General features: G+C 50.2%; 1 protein-coding gene across 1 annotated transcript in view; it reads right to left on the reverse strand.

Moving 5' to 3' along the window:
- SIL1 (SIL1 nucleotide exchange factor) overlaps positions 1–17160 on the reverse strand; it is a 241124-nt gene that overhangs the window by 175798 nt on the left and 48166 nt on the right. The gene's annotated exons all lie outside the window — the stretch shown is intronic.

Genomic DNA, 17160 nt, shown 5'->3' on the forward strand with positions numbered 1-17160 from the left:
TCTAATTCTAGTTGGGAATAATCCCCCAGCATCCCAGAAGACACCACTCCCAATGAATGCTCTATCTTGATCAGAGTGACAGCAGGGAGAGCATGAAGCAGGGGAGCCACAGAAGGAAGAACCCCCCGTCTTTCCTTTCCATACTCCACAGGTTCCTTTCCTTCCTGTCTTCTTGCTCCTCCCGAAGCCCCAGTCTGGGCAGAAGGAAGGAGCTGGCAAGGCCCCCTAACCCAGACTGGGGCCCCACCAGCTCTCCCCCTTCACCCAAGTTAAGAGCCACTTACCTGCCACTCCCTGGGGCACCCCACTCACCTGCAGCAGCCTCCAGGGGCTGGGCTCAGCCTGGAGGGCAATGGCAGTAGCATCAGGTGGGCAGGATTCCCTGCCCTGGCTGCAGCCAGGACAGTGCCAGCAGCACAGGTAAGCATGGCATCAGTGTGGGAAGAGAGATGGGGGTCCCCAAGGGACATGGGGGTAAATGAGTCTTGTGGGGCTGGGGAGCAGGTGGGGGGCCTTGCAGGGTCCTGATCAGGCCAGAGGGAGGGCTAGCAGGACCTCAATCTGGGGTGTGGGGAAGCTTGAGGGGCCCAGAATCAGATGATGGGAGAGGCTAGGAGGCCCTGATCCGGGGGGGGGGGGCGCTAGGAGGACCCCAATCCTGGAGCCTAAACTGCCCTAGACAGCTAGCGAGAAGGGAAAGCATGGAGAAAAATTACAGCCCCTAGCCACACCTCAGCCTGCCAGCCCTGTAGGGGCAGGTCAGTGCAGTGCATATTACAGAGGGTATTAATCCTTAACATGCAGCTGCTCACAACACAAAAACTCTATAGTTAGAATGTGATAATTGTAATGTGTAACACCCTCCCTTAAACCTACTTTACCTAGTTTAACAGAACTAATAACATGCTTAGAGTAAAGCATATGCATAGGTCTTTGCAAGATGAAGATCTCAGACTTTTTCTCACTCCATACATAAAAATTATTTACTAAAAGTTGAACTAGATGATTTAACATGCATGTTTTGTCTAGAAATCCAAATTTCCTATTCCACATCACTGTGTCATTAGATCCAGGCCTCCAGGAGCCAGAAACACTTAATGCATGCTCGCCAACAGGGAAGGAGCTGGTTCGGAGCATGGGGAAAAGTGGCCCCTCCCCCACCCTGTGGCCAGCGCTCCTTGCTGCAGCCGCTCACAGCCTTACGGGGCTGTCCTGAGCAGGCACAGGCAGTCGCAGGTGGGCTGCAAGTGGCTGCAGTGTGGGGCACTGGCCACAGGGCACTGGCCACAGGGCTGCTTCCCCCCCCCCCCCCCGAACTCAGCAGCTTGTAATGCACCCCTGCAGCCAGCCTGGGCCCTGTGCTGGCTCTGGGCTCACCCACTGTGGCTGCACACAGTGGCAGAAGCTGCACTGCCCCCTCCCCCCCCGCCCCCGCTTGCCACACCACGCAGTGTTTGCTGCTGCTGCTGCCCGCCCAGAGCTCATGTGCTGGGTAGTCCAGGAGGTGGCAGCAGCCTCACCGCAGCACAAGCTCTGGGTGGGCAGCAGCAGCAAACACTGCTGAGCATGGCAAGCGGGGGGGCCGCAGCTGCTGCCGCTACAGTACAACCCTGATGGGTGAGCCCAGAGCCGGCGCAGGGCCAGGTTACAAGCTGGTGCTAAGCGCAAGGGAAAAGCAGCTCCTTGCCCACCCTGTAGCCATTGCTCCATGCTGCAGCCACTTGCAGCCTGCATGGGGCTGCCTGTACCTGCTCAGGGCATCCCTGCATGGGCTGCGAGTGGCTGCAGCAGGGAGCGCCGGCCACAGGGTGGGCGAGGGGCCACTTTTCCCCATACTCCGCAGCAGGCAGTGGAGGCTTTCCCCCACCCCACCCCTCACTCCTCAGCTGGCCTGCTAGCCAAAGAGGGGGCATGACCAGGAGATAACCCCGGCTTCCGGCTTGGGTAGGGTAAGTAAAGGCCCCACTGTGGGCTTCCCTGCAGCCAGGAGCCAGGGCGATCACTGGCCATGCCCTGTCCTCAGCCGGCAAGCCAGCTAAGGGAGTAGGGGGAAAAAATAGCCCCCACTGTGGGCAACCCCCACCCATGCCAGGCACAGCCCACCTGGGGGCCAGAGCCAGGTGGGGGGGGACCTTCCCCCCCCACTCCCTCCTCAGCCAGGCCACCAGCCTGGGAGGGGCATGGCCAGGTGATTGCCCTGGCTCCCAGCTACAGAAAAGCTCACAGTGGCGGCTTTACTCCCCCCACCTAAGCCAGGGTGATCACCCCACTGAGGAAGAAGTTGGGGGAGAGGGGAAAACAGCCTCCCCACCCCCAGCTGGGCTGTGCCTGGTGCAGGGTGGGGGAGCTCAAAGTGGGGGCTTTACTCCCCTGACCTGAGCCAGGACAAATCACCTGGCCACACTTCCTCCCCAGCCAGCTGGCCAGCCAAGAAGGGAATTGGTGAGGAAAACAGCCTCTCCCTCCCCCCATTCCAGAGCCCCAGCCGGGTTGTGCCTGGCACAGGGGTGGAGCACACAGTGGGGACTTTACTCCCAATGCCTAAGCTGGGTGCCAGGGTGACCACCCAGCCACACCCCCTCCCCTGCTGCAGGCTGGCTAAGCAGGGCGTGAGGGGGCAAACACCCCCTGCCCAGCTCCAGATTCCCAGCTGGGCTGGCCCATCATGGGGAGGAAGCCTGCAGTGGGAGCTTTACTCCCTTGACCCCAGCTGGGAGCTAGGCTGATTCCCTTGGCCAAGCAGGGGGCAGGGCAAGGAAATCTAACCAGCTCCTGGCTGTGGGGGATGAAAGAGCCCCCCCCCCCACTTACAGTTGGGGCAGGCCTGCCCTGCCCTGCTGGAGCAGACAGCACAGCCCAGGGCTGCACAGCATGCTGGGATGCTGGAGGACTGCAAGTTAAATTGAATCAGGAGGGGATCTGGGGCAGAAGTTCCACAAACTGGTTTGACTTAAATCTAAGCCTGATACTACATCTATCCAGATTTATTTAAAATAAGTTTCAGCCATGTTGTGGCTGAAAGTGGTTTAAGAGCACTGAATGTCTGTTCTGTTATAAGTTTAAACCAGTTCCTGATCACTTAAACAGGTTTACATGCAGCTTTTGTCCCCAGCCTAAAACACAAGGCTTAACTGCCATTACAGTTGCATGTAAAACCCCCAAGACATCCAAGTCCAATTGAATCCTGCAGCTTTCTTCATCTCAAGCTGTTTGTAGTGAATTCTACAGGCTGATGATGCATTGAACAAAGACATACCTGCCTCGAATTGTTTTCAGTTTACCTGACACTAAATGAGACAATGTCTGCACTTGGAAATAAGATGGGACTGAGTTTCATTCCTCCCTCAGAGTTGGTCTTTTATTACTGCTCTTAAGAATTCCAAAGAAGTGACTGTGCATAGTTCAGTGCTTGAGAGGTAAGTGAAGGCACAAGGCTTTCTTTTGCCCAGAGACAGTGACGCTGACAAGAGCTTGCAAACTTAGCTTCCAGACTTTTGGCATCAGTTCAAATGGGACCAGTTTACACTCCAAAACAGTGATTTTCAAATCAGGGTGATGCAGCACCATGGGGTGCCTTAAGATTCTTAAGGGTACTAAGCAATATTAGACTATGAGGAGTGCAAACACCTACACGACTCACAAAATAAACCCAGAAATTTCAAACGGGAATCTATAGTGTTAAAATCATGCCAACCTAGCGTGGCTTTCCCGAATTCTTTGTGAAACAAAAACTGCTCTGTTTTTTTCATAATCAAAAACCATGTGAAAACAAAGAGCTAGCATTTTTATCTGAAGGGTGCCTCAAGACTGAAAAGGCTGAGAACCACTGCTTCAACACAAAACCCATAATACAGCCATAAGTTGAACAGCAACAGAATAGTTCTTGGTTTTTTCGGGGGGAGAAACAGTATCCCAAACCAACACCACCTTCGTTTCTGAACTGATATAGTGCAACCCACTACCGTGTTTCCCCGAAAATAAGACACTGTCTTATATTTATTTTTCCTCAAGAAGACACACTATGGCTTATTTTCAGGGGATGTCTTATTTTTATTAAGTATAGTACAACAATCTACATTTATTCAAACACAATTAAGTCGTCTTCTTCTGGAACGTAGGTAGGTAGGTGCCGCCTGTGGCAAGGGAGCGCGGGCGGGGCCAGGGGCGGGGCCGGGGCGGGGCCTCAGCCGGGCGGTCCAGCTCCACGGACAGGCGCCGCACGCGCTCCCACAGCATGGCCACGTGGGGGCGGGGGCGGGCGCAGTCAAAGTCGGGACACGGACCTCGCACCGGGCCGGCTGTCACGATGGGGCAAATGAGAAGGGCTGCCCATCTTATTTACCGCTTTGCGCCGGTACATTTAGCCACGCCTATCACTATGTCTTATTTTCGGGGTATGGCTTATATTGCGCAAATACGTAGAAATCCTGCTACGGCTTATTTTATGGGTATGTCTTATTTTCGGGGAAACACGGTAGTTTCTGAGCTGGACATTGAGAATGGCACTGGTGTGGCCAACTGCCATCTATGTCTTGGAGGTCACTTGTGTAATTTTAGCAAGTAACATTCATCTGTCAGTTACAAACTCTGACCAAGACTAATACAATTCTTTCCCCCCCCCCAATCATTTTACAGCAGTTAACTGTTTACAGGATAGAAAACAAATGTCTGTTACAGAAAACATAACCAAAAAAGCACACAGAAAAATAAATTTATCCACAAAATATTATCTGTAAATCTGGAATTAAAAAGTATGAAATTCATCAAAGCAATGACCGAGACAACTCATACCACACTAAAAACAGGACTCACATGTACTGATAAGATTGGTGGCAAATCAAAATAAAGCCCTTCTAAAGCCTACAACACTGTCTGCCTGGAATACTGCAATGCTATGCAACAATTAACACTTTGCGTAAGTTATAGTTAGGCAAGAAGAATAAGATATTAAGCATAATGGTTGATACTCCTACAGAAAAGTCACTGCATTTTGCCATCTTGTTGACAGACAGAAAGATTCAGATGGGCCAAGACATTTTCAAACCATATTTTAAATGCAAAAAATAAATAAATAAAAATCATGCAGGCATGTTTGTAAGCAAGAGAAAAGATTGCAAAGGATACTTCTGTTTGAGAAGAAAACAGAAAAGCCTTTGACCCCTCTCTGTATGAACGAAATTTGCACTTTTGTAGTAATATCAATTACAGATTTATAATTGCCTGCAGAGTGCCCATATAGACTTTGTGCCTATTGGCTAGGGACAGATATTACACAAACTGGTTTAAGTGATCAGAAACTGGTTTAAACCTGTAACAGAACACACATTCGGTGCACATAAACCAGTTTGAAAATGGTTGAAACCAGTTTGAGATAAACCTGGTTAAATGTAGTATAAGACTTAACTGATTTAGGTCAAACTGGTTAATTCAATGTCTGTCCCAGACTCCTTCCCGGTTTAAGTTAAACCAGAGTCCCCCAGCATCCCAGATGCTTTGGAGCCCAGGGCAGGGTTCTCTGCTCCAGAGAGCTGGGCTGGCTCCTCCCCTCTGCTCCCTGGCTGGAGCTCCAGCAGAAACTGGGGGCACAGCAGCATCTGCCTGGCTTTGCCCCCCCGACTCCCTGCTCAAGCAGGGATTCCCCCCTCCCCTCTCCCACAACACAGACTGTAGCCAGTATGTGGTATGCTAGTTAATGCTAAAGGTGTCTGTGCACGTCAAACGGGACAGTCTCCACTTAGGGCTTTTTGGACCTAATCAACAGGTCATCTGGTAATGTCCCTTTGTTCTTTCCTTGGAAAAAGTTGTTTAAAAAGAGTCTGAACTAATGAGAGAGGTTTTTGTTTTCTTGATGGGGTGATGGAGTGCTAAACACTATGTTATCAATTCCCTGCTGGCTCCCTTGCTGGTCAGGAGCAGCAAGGGGGGATGGGGGACCCCTACCTAATCAGAGCATCTTGCTGGGGCCTGGCCACACCCCCCCAGGTCAGCACTTTGAAAGAGAAGGGAAGGGAGGGCTGCTCTAGCACCCCCTGGCTTCTAGTCTGAGCCACTGCAGGCATGTGCCTACATTTCTTCAGTCCAAAGGGGATGTCTGTACACTTGCAAACCAGTTCAGCCTAGCCAGGTTAGACTAACCTGCAAGAATTGAATCAATTCAGGTTCAGGCTTTTTGACCCAAGCCATACAGATGTATCCAAAGCAAATTTCCCTGATGTAGAAAAAGCCTGTAATTCTTATCTATCCTCTACCTCTTGTCAAAGACATCAGATGCTAAAGAGAATACAGCCACCCAGATTCAAAAGTACTTTCTCTCCCCCACACCCAAGAGCAAGTGCTCCTGTCACAGAAAGTAATATTCTTGTGTAGTAGTTCATTGCAGAGTTTCCACTACAGGAAAGTTTTGTTCAAGAATTTCTGGAAACCTCATCTATATTGGTGGCAACAGAAACAATAGTACTTCCATTATGTTCTCTATTAGCAGAGACATTTTACTGATGTTACTAGTTGTGCATCGGTAACTGCTGCATAGCTCAGCGAGTATAGCCACTACAAGCAGGTGACAATTCAGAAGGAATTAAGTAAGAGGAACATATTTCATTAATTTCTACTGCTGCTGGGTATGCACCATTCTTGCATGTTTTAACTCAATATATATAGTAAGTATAATATGTCTCTACAGAAACGCTGCTTGAATTTTGATCAGCTGTTCTACAGGAACATATACAATGCATTCCACTGAATTCTCTAGTGCCCTTATCATGATCAAACAGAAGTGACAGAAAGTAATAATAAAAGCTGTATCCCTATTCCCAACCAAAAAAATCAAGGAAGCATTACTGGAATTACAACAGTCTTGAAAAACTTGTTATAAAAATTTACTGGCTCAAGCACAAACTCTATTTGGCTGCCCTTTACCAAGAGAGCTGATGATAATGAAAATACTAATGAAAAATTTCCTTGCCCATAAGCAGAAGTTACTCGGTTTCAGCAAGCAGAAAATTTGCAAGGTGTTACAAAATGGTTATACCATTAAGGAAATCTGGGGCCATATTCTGATTGCCTCTCACAAAGTGCTGAGGACACTCCATTTGCATTGGTTTCAATAGGACCTGCAAGTATGCAGAAATACAAAGGGCTAGAGGTGGTAATTCCAAAAAACTAAAGGTTTTTGAAAGATAAATGCCTAAACCTGGTCTCAGAACTGGAAATGCTACATTTAAGACATGAAATTTTACACAGATAATACTGAATGTGACAGGCCACCATTTGTGTCTATCTGAAATACAGGGGCACTTGTATACATGATGAGGGTTTAGTCCTTCAGGGTTGCATTCTATGCCTCCTAAATTGAAATGGTGGGTTTTATTTTTCTGTCACTGTATACATGTCATTTTCCCAGTAGCCAAAGGTGCCTGCTGAAGACAGAAGCAGCAAGGGGCCAAGCGTTTTCTTCCCCCACGCAGAGACTGCCCGCCTCCTCCATGGGCAGACCGAGAGACCACTGAACTGTGGGGTCCCAGTCCTTCCCTTCTCAGTGGCAGCACCCCCCCAGGGCCAGCTAGGTGGGCTGCCCCAGCTTGGAGGCACCCAATCCAACTCTTCCCCGAGCCTGCATGGGCCTCTAGTGCTCCATACTCCACCCCCGTCACCTTCTCCAGCCAGCAGCACCCCCATCGTCTCACAGGCAAGCCACTTATGGCTTTGTCCTGCTTCCTATCTAGGCCCCATGGTGGCACATTACCACCCCAGTTTTGCAGCACCCCCAGACCCAGCTGCCAACCCTGCCCCACTCCCTCCTTCACCATGGGGGCCTCAATCTGCCCTCTCCCATAGACTTTCCTACGGGGATCTGCTCTCCACAGTGCCTGGCTGTATCCTGGGTCATGTGCCTGCATGTGCACACAAATGCACATAGCACCCCCTGCAGTCTGGGATGCTGCCAACCTGCAAGGGTTAACCAGCCATTTCCCACATTTTTCTGTGGCAAACAGAAAACTTGGATCCCTGCACATGATACTGAGAATCTGGGACAAATGCTATCCCACAGTCATTCAGTCTAGGACCAGAACTTGGTGTTTCCATTTCGGGACTGTCCTGACCAATTATGGATGGGTAGTCGCACTAGTGGTGAATGCTGTGTGAGCACATAAGAAGCACCTACAAAAGCTCATCTGCGCTGACTAAGAATGTTCCTTTAAGCAAAAAAGGTCCACAATTTTATTTATTTATTTTACAATGGGTTTTTGTTTCACTATCTTGCACTATCTGCCCTGAGGGCAGACCTAGATCCCGCCTCCCACCATTCCCTCCAGTTAAGACAGGCACTACTGCCAGGAAATTCCCATTCAACCTTCCTAAATTACAGATTGTGCCAATTGTGCACGGCAGAAAAAACACAAACTTCTACAGCCCAGCATGGGGAAAATTTATCACGCAATAAAATTTCAATCTCTGGATGCCAAATTCCATTTCTGCTCTAGACATGCCATTTGCCACCAGGGTAGGGTGGATCTGTGGACCTCATTACTTGATGAAAGGAAATATATGGGTAAGCACAAGTAAACGCTCCTATTTTCTTATTATTTATAGCACCTAGGAACCACAGCCATGGCCAGGAGACTCTTATGCTAAGTAATGAACACATACAAAAATCAAGGTGGGGGGGGAGGAAGAAGGGGGGGGGGCATTGCCTCAAAAAGCTTACAATCCAAGTATAAAGACCAGAGAGAACAGAATGATACAAAATGAAAATGGGACCATCTATTACAATAGGACAGTAGCATAACTGGGGCAGTGGGGGGTTGCAAGCTAGGCACCAGCCCAAAGCTGACTTAGAAGGAGCACCAGTACAGATGCTCCCCTCAGAAATCTTTACTACGACAGTAACCCTATACCTAATAGTGTATCTGTAGGGAGAAGAGGGTAGAATGATACCACCACTGCCCCCTCCCCCAGGGGGGGAAGGGGCTTTGCCATGTGAGGTGCAGCCCCACACCTGGAGAAAGGAGCAGGGGTGGGATGAATGGAATGGCCCCCAGGATCCCATGCCACTACCCGTCTCCCAACAGCAGCAGGCACGGCAGTAGCAGCTGTCACCCAAGTAAGGACAGCTAGGGCAGGGAGGACTTCTCTCATCCTCCCCTCCATCTCCCCTACCCTACTGCTGCCCAGTGGTCAGCATAAATTTTCCCCAACACTGCTACTTCTGCTTTGGGTGCTGAAAGAGCTTCCTATACCTCTGCAACAAAATTTTCATAGCACTCTACCTTTACTTCAAAAAGCATTTCTCACTTTCTACCAAAAAAGACAGCAGCTGAAGTTTAGATGACCAATCTGCAAAATTTGGTGAACACATATTTTAAGTCACATGGCCACTTGGCAGACACCAGTACAGGAAACATCTCTACCTTCAAGCTGCCAGTGGTGAGAACTTACCTAATTTGACATACAAAGCGTGTCAATTTAGAGAAAGCTCTCAATTTCCTAAACCAGAGGTGGGCAAAGTATGGCTCGTGGGCTAGATCTGGCCTGCCTAGCCATTCTATCCAGCCTGCGAGGCTCCTAAAAAGATTTTAAAAATTAATAGTCATCTGCCTCTGGCTGCCTGTCAAAGAAGACAGAAGACAACAGCAGGACGGAGGGGGAAGCTGCTGGCAGAAACCAGCAGCAGCAAGGCCTGCCAGCCCTGTCCCCTAACCCCCAGCCAGACACCCCAGCTTCAGCAGAAGCTTCTAGCCTGGGACCCTGGGGCTGCTCCTCACTTCCCTCTGCTGGAGAGGGAAATTTGGATAAGAATAGGTTGGGGGGGGGGGGGGGGGGGGGGGGGTCGGACTTCCGGTGCAGCCAGCTGGCAACCACATGGTGCTCCTGTTATGTCATGCAGTCCCAGCCCTGCAGTTGGAACCATGTGGTACTGGAGCTGCAGGCATTTTGGGGTGGGGGGCAGCGGGCAGTGTGACAGCAGAGGTCAGGACCCACAGCAGCAGGAGCAAGCTGGGAGCTGCGGGGCCAGGGTGACTCCTGCTGCATTCTGCGGTTCTGGTGTTGCAGGCATGAACAGTGAGCTGCCGGGACGTGCCCATGCTGCTTGGTTCCCAGCTGCAATGCTAGGATCACAGAACATAGCAGGAGCCAGCCCAGCCCTGTGGCTCCCAGCTTGTTCCTGCTGCCGTGTGTACCGCGGCACACCTGCAGCTTTCCACACTCGCAATGGGGGAAGCTCCCGTGGAGCCTACGGTCTCCCCCCACCCCATGCTGCGCAGGTCTCCAGACTCCACCCAGAGTGGAAGAAGCCCCATCTCCGGCTTCCCTGCAGAGTCCAGCAGGGGCTTCCCCTGTGGGACTGCAGGAGCTGCAGGCACGTGGCATGGAGCCCCTGCGATAGAGGCGGCCAGGGAGGCTCCACTCCTCACCCTCACACCTCGCCAGACACCAGTGCCTGTGCCAGGCACAAGCTCCCTAAATCCCCCCGCCTGCTGCTACTGCTGGCAGCAGGGGTTGCATGCCACGTGGAGGAGTGTTGGGGGCCCCACACCCCACAAACTTCACATACCCACACATTGACCCCACAGCCCCCACCAACTTATACATACACCCCAACATACCGTATGCCCCCCCACATATCCGATCCTACGTGCACCCCCACAGCCCACCACACAAATTTAAGAGTGAGACTATTTTTGAGTTATTATGCCATCCCTGCCATATACAGTACACAAACACAAATCATGACAAATATTTTTTGTAATAAAATTAAAATATGTTATAGTAGGTGTTTACTTCTAGTGTACGATTTGTTTTTTTCTGGTTCTAAGATGGCAACCCCACTCCTAAAAAGAGTATTTCTGGGGAGGGACTTCTGGTGGCAAAAGTCAGGGATTAGGGATGGGACTTCCAGTCTCAATATGGTGACTAGGGGATGGGGCAACTGTCAAGGGGCAGGGCCAGCTATGCACCCTCCCAACAGCTCACCCAAATTTATTAAGTGGCCTTCCAACCAAAATAACTGCCCGCCCCATCCTAAACTAACCTAAAAGGAATTAGTTCTCAGGAAATCTATTTTAATGGGGGGAGGAGGGGCAACCTTTTAGGCAAATCAGCCCCACACCATCTGCCACTGTGCTGCCTGTCCCATTTGTTGCATGCATGCCACAGGCTGACCACTCTGTTTTAGTGGATAGAAAATGTAATAATATCTGCTACAGGGATTCTACTGGGAAGGGCTACAAATACTATACCAAAATGAGTTCAAGACTCTGCTGTATAATTTTACTGGATCTGAATCAGGGTAGGTGCCCTAAGAAAGCAATTAATTTCAGGGTTTGTAACAAAACTTCCTTTTCTTGGATATGCTGAAAACATTGTAGCACAGAGACTTGACCTTTGGCTTGGACATTCTCATACACCCACGGCAAGGCCGCCCTGGACAAACTCAAGGTTGCGATTCACTTGTTCGATGAGGCAGTTAAACCACAGTCTGCTTCAACTAGCAGAGTCCGTTCATTTATTGACTGTAAGGCCCAGAAGACAGATAACTGCTTCATCCTAGTGCCCATTCCAAGTCTGCTAGGTGCTGACTGGAGGCCTGGGTATTTTTTGCAACAGCAGGTTTAATCTGCAAGGCAGAGATACTGCAAAGTATATTAGCTTAATTAGGGGCTGAACCCAGCCCCTCTTCAGGCAGAAATACATAAGCTTTATTGCAGGGGTGGGCAAAATACAGCCCGCGAGTTAGATACAGCCTTCCAGCCCATTCTATTGGGCCCATGGGGCCTTAAAACATTTTAGAAAATTAATATATATCTGCCCGTGGCCACCTGTCAAAGATGACAGGTGGTCAGCGGCAGCAGGACCCAGTGGGAGCAACAAGGCTAGCCCCGCTCCACCCAGCCCCCACCCTCTTCCCGCCTTCACCCCAACCAGAAGTCTCTATAGCTTCTGGCCCCGTTCCCCTGGAGCTGTTCCCCCTCCCTCCGTCCCAGTGGAAAATAAGGTAAGAGTGGCTGGTGGCTGCAGAGAAAAGTGGGGTGGCAGGGGGGCTGTGGGGAGCAGCATGGGAAGTGGCAGCTGCAGGGAGTGGCAGCACCCATATGATGCACAGCAGGCAGCGGAGCCACAGCGGGCAGCGGAGCCATGGTGGTCCCCAGCAGGGCCACAGTAGGCAACACAGTAGGCCCCGACGGGTGGCAGAGCTGCGGCTGGGCCCCAGTGGGTGACGGGGCTGCAGTGGGCCCCGGGGGGGCAGCAGAGCCACCGCAGGCCTCGGCAGTTGGTGGGATTGCAGTGGGTGACAGAGCCGTAGCCGGGCCCCAGCAAGTGGCGGGAGCCAGAGGGCAGCAGAGCCACAGTGGGACCTGGTAGGCAGTGGAGCCCCAGTGGGCAGCGGGGAGGCAGCAGGCTCCAGGAGGCAGCAGAACCACAGCAGGAGGTGGGCCAAGGCAGGACCCAGCGAGCAGCAGAGCCCCAGTGGGTGGTGGTGGTGCAGTGGGACCCAGTGGGCATCATAGCTGTGGGGGCCCCAGCAGATGGTAGAGCCACGGCAAGTAGCACAGTTGCGCCAGGCCGCAGAGTCACGGAGGGCCTGCGGCAGGCAGTGGGTCCCGGTGGGAGCCACGGGGAGCACTGCAGGAAGCAGGGGGCTGCAGGGAGCAGCAGGCAAGCTTGTAGGAGGGAATGCAGGTAAAGGTGGCAGCAGGTGGAAACACAGAGCCTGTGCAAGTGCCCTGAACTGACAGAGACCCAGGGTGGAGCTGTAGAAGCAGAGCCTGAGCATGGGGTCTGCCTGGCTGCATCGTGTGAGGCTCACATGCAGTGTGTTAGAGCTGCACGCTATGGAGTTGGCAGCACAGCCCCAGCTCTCTCTTTCTCAGCACACAGCCAGCCACCATACCCACACCCCACTGCGCGTGTGCATGCGCATGCACGTACACACACACACACTCTTCCCAACCACACTGCTACTTATACCCCCTTGCTGCTCACACAAAACACACAATAGGACTGTATTTTAAGCTATTATGCAGCCACCTCTAGATACACTTTTTGTAAACACAGAAATCACTAGAAAAATATTTTTAAATAAAATTAAAATAGGTTATAGTAGATGTTTTGTGGCGGGGAGGGGTATACATACACATTTTTTTCACAGTTTCCAGATCACAGCGCCCTTCCTCCCAAAAGGAGTACTTCTAGGGCAAAGAGAGGGACTTCCAATGGCAAAGGTCAGGAGTAGGAGGTCGGGCTTCCGGTCCCAAAATGGCGACCAGGGCAGGGCAACTGTCAAGAGGTAGGGCTACCCATGCAGCCCTTGACAGCTTCCTAAAACTTGGTAGGTGGCCCTCCACCCAAAATAATTGCCTGCCCCTGCTGTATGGGCAACAGACTCCACTAAGAACTAGATTTGTGCCTGTGCCACCACCTGTTTACCTATAGAGCCACCTTCCTCTCCTGGTAATATTCCTCTGAGACAAGATGACATACCTACTAAGATTCACCAACAGCACAAACCTATATCGAGTTCTGTGGCACGGACACTCCAGGAATCATGTGTGTGTGTGGGTTTCAGCCTCTCAAAAGTTTTTTTTTGTTGGGTAGAACTTTCCAGGAACAAATAGGAGAGAATTTTCTTCTTCATAACACCATTACATCTACTGTGATCCTGGAAGATACCTTGAATACATGCAGGTCAAGTGGCTACAACTGAAGTTAAAAGAAGAAAAGAAGTAGCAGTCTAAGGTTGCAAAGCAAGAGACTAGGCTGTGGAATGTGAAAACAGGAATTTGTACACCTGGTTTAGGTAGAGTCACGATTTTCCACAGGAACACAATATAGGAACTAGTTACCTAGGCATACACACTAACTACTCAAGTCAGAGGGCATGGATTTGAAGCACACCAGTGGCTCTCTGGTAATCATCATTCACACACTCTTATCCCCTAGGCTAAATGGAAGGTAACGACTAGTAGCTTTGCTTCCAGAGGTGGTGGAGCTCCACTGCTGGGAGGGTACTAAAGAGCAGTATGGTCTAAAGAGCAGCATCCATATGGTCCCCTGCCCTTCAGGCTTCATTCCTCTTATGTAGGCAAGGCAGAGCAGACAGCTAGACAATGAAACGCAGCTGTGCCAATCCTACCTCATTCCTTGATTGCATGAGGATGAGGGGGGAAGTGACCCTGCTGGTGCTGGGCTGAGGGGAAAAACTGCATTCTGCTCAAAGAAATAGCTGAGTTCCAAGCACTTGATAAGGGCGGGGGGGAGGAGGGGGGAGGGAGGGAATGGACACAACAAAGGCAGAGATTCTTCTTTGCCTGGCTTTTCTTAGCTTAGCTTGCTCCTTGAAGCCTGCAGGGGCATGAGACTTCACAAGTGTTGGAGAATATCCCCTTAGCTCTGCTGCCTATCTCCTTTCACAAAGCCCAAGAAGGGACAGAATAAAACAGATGCATCAAGCTCTGCAGCAGGGGGGGCTTACTGAACCACTGGCTGCCAAGGAGCTGGGAAAGGAGGGAGACTGGAAAAAAAATATCAAGGTCAGGGCATCCCCTGCTACCAGTCACAGGAGGTCAGGTTCTGCTCCCAAGTTGTGAGCTGGCTGAATTCAGTGCCCACTGAAACCCCTCCCCGCATCGTAGTACAATGAAGAAAGTGTCACACCATGTAAAGTCCAATCCTGCAGCCATTTCAGTATGCAGCTGAACATCACTCACAAGCAGTTGCATTGACAACTCACATAAGAATATTGTGCATGTGCTTGAGGGTTTAAATTTACACAGGATACAACATGTGGCTGTAATAAACAAACAGAAGGAATGGGGGAGGGAGAGCCAGGGTAATCATGACAGGAACATGTATGTACTTCCATAGCACAGTGAGGGCACAAATAATAGCAGTGAATCATTCAACTTTTATAACCACAGGTAATAAATAATAAAAATAAATACCGATAATCCTTACTGGCTGCCTGCCTACCCTTCAGCTAACATCAGCTCACAACTCACCTGCCAAAGATGAGAACAACAAGACCTCCCTCCCTCTCTCACCTAGAACAGTACAAATTTCCTTGTTCAGGTAGGACAGAGCTGAAAACTGAGAACATGAACCAGTGCATTCCTCTTGTAATAAGAGATGAAATTACTGACACCTAAGCCAAGCATTTTCCAGGGCTTACACAAGCACTTGTTAGGGAATTTTCCTATCATTATGCCAACTCAGACACAGCCCCTTTGGCAGCAGCAACTGCAGGCATGCTGACATGGCAGGGGCCAAGCACTCTCACCGCAGTACCACCTGTACGAGCTCCAAGCAGGACGGAATCACTGGGCTCTTGCACCATACAGCAGATTCAGAGTTGTGGCATGGTGATTCATTTCCCTAAAACTTATAGCCATTTTCGATAAGAGATCCAACACACTTACTCCAGGCATCTGGGACTAATGTTCTGACTCTCACAAGACTGCATTTATGTAGCAAGGTTTTGTTGCTTGATTCAAATAGATCATGCCATGGTCCAAATTCAAGAAACTATAGTTCACAGTCAAGGAACTACACAGCCACTCCCTTACTCACTCAGCAGAAGCCAAAGACGTGTATTTCTCACATCACACACTATGCTAAATACAGCGAGCTGCTTTAGTTATTTTATGTACCATCATGGTGCCTTCACATGAAATCCTCCATGTGTTTCCAACAGAAATTGTATGGACAGATAAACGCGCAAGTTAAAATACAGTATGTCATGAATTAAAAAGCAATATATGCTAGTTAATACTTGTGACAGACTCAGCTGCTCTAAGGCTGTGCATATCTGACCTTGCTCCTTGGAGGCTGCCATATTCAGTGACAGGGAAGGACCAGGATTTTTCTCATCTTTCCCCTTTGCCAACTATCTGCACCTTCTCCGTCCCAGGCTGTTATCCTATTTATTGGCATTCAGGAAACTCGAAGAGGCCTCAGTCACAGATCAGAACTGTACTGTGTGCAATGTTGAGCAAACACAGAACAAAAACAACTGCCTCAGTGCTTCTAGGGTATAAGATGGGAAACGGGGCACTAACAGACATGCAATTTCCCACTGTAACTCATGGCGCTTCACAGAAAGTGGCGTGAGTTACAGTGAACCCTGACCCAAAACATATTTGTTGTTGCTGTTGTTTTGGGGAGGGGGGGGGGCGGGGGGGCTGGCAAAGGGTTTAAAAAAAAAAAAAGAAGGGGAAAAAAAATTTAAAAAACTGAACTCCACTTTGAAGCTGATCCAAGGGAGAGAGACTGCGCTTGCAGCCCCTCTTCCCTCCCCTCCCCCTGATGTTGTCCTCAGCATGGGGAGGGAGGGAAGAAGCTCCTCTGGGGTTTGCCCAACCTGCACTGGAGGGTGGGGCAGGTGGATTGGATCCCCCCAAAAAGGTCTGCCCAGAGGTGTGCATGCATGTGCCACTGGCAACAAGCTGGGCCAGGGCTCTGCAGACTTTGGTACAGCTGCTTCCAGCCTCCCCCACTTCCTGCCACAGCTGGCCCAGGCTCTGGCCAGGCCCCTGCTGCCCACCATGGAGCCTAGCTGTTTGCAGCAGGTGGCGGGGAGGCTGCATGCTGCTGCACTGAAAGCCCCAGCCCAGCTTGTTGCTAGAGGCAGGTACACACACGCTTCTGGGTGGATGGCAGGGAAGGGGCTGGGGCTGCACTGCTACAAGGACCAGGCCCTTCACAGCTCCCCCATTGTCCACCCAGGCACGCCAACATTTTACAAGTTAAGGTTGGGGTGTTTTAGTCACTCTGCCCAAAAACATTGCTTACCCCTGCCATAACCATAGGGTAAATCTGATCTTAAAAAAAAAATAAATAAAAAATCAATATTTAGATGAATCCTGTTATGGCTATTAAGAGCTAAAGCATCATGCAGAATTAAAGGCCCCAACTTGAATTTTTTACTTATGAGAACACTCCATAATGAAATCAATGGACCCACTGGCCTGAAGTGGGTCTAATCAACTAAATCAATCTTTGAAATTTATTTTCATGCCCAGGTGCAACAAAGTGCATTCTCTTAGCCACTTTTCATCAGAAGGCTGTGCTGAAAACAGATCCTGAGCCATAACCTGCTTGCCATGTTCACAGACTTCAATAGGAGTACAGTAGGAATACAAACAGGAGTACAGTACTGCAAGAGTG

Source organism: Crocodylus siamensis, chromosome 10 (genome assembly GCF_052110815.1).
Source record: "Crocodylus siamensis isolate JL-2025a chromosome 10, ASM5211081v1, whole genome shotgun sequence".
Taxonomy (NCBI): Eukaryota; Metazoa; Chordata; order Crocodylia; family Crocodylidae; genus Crocodylus; species Crocodylus siamensis.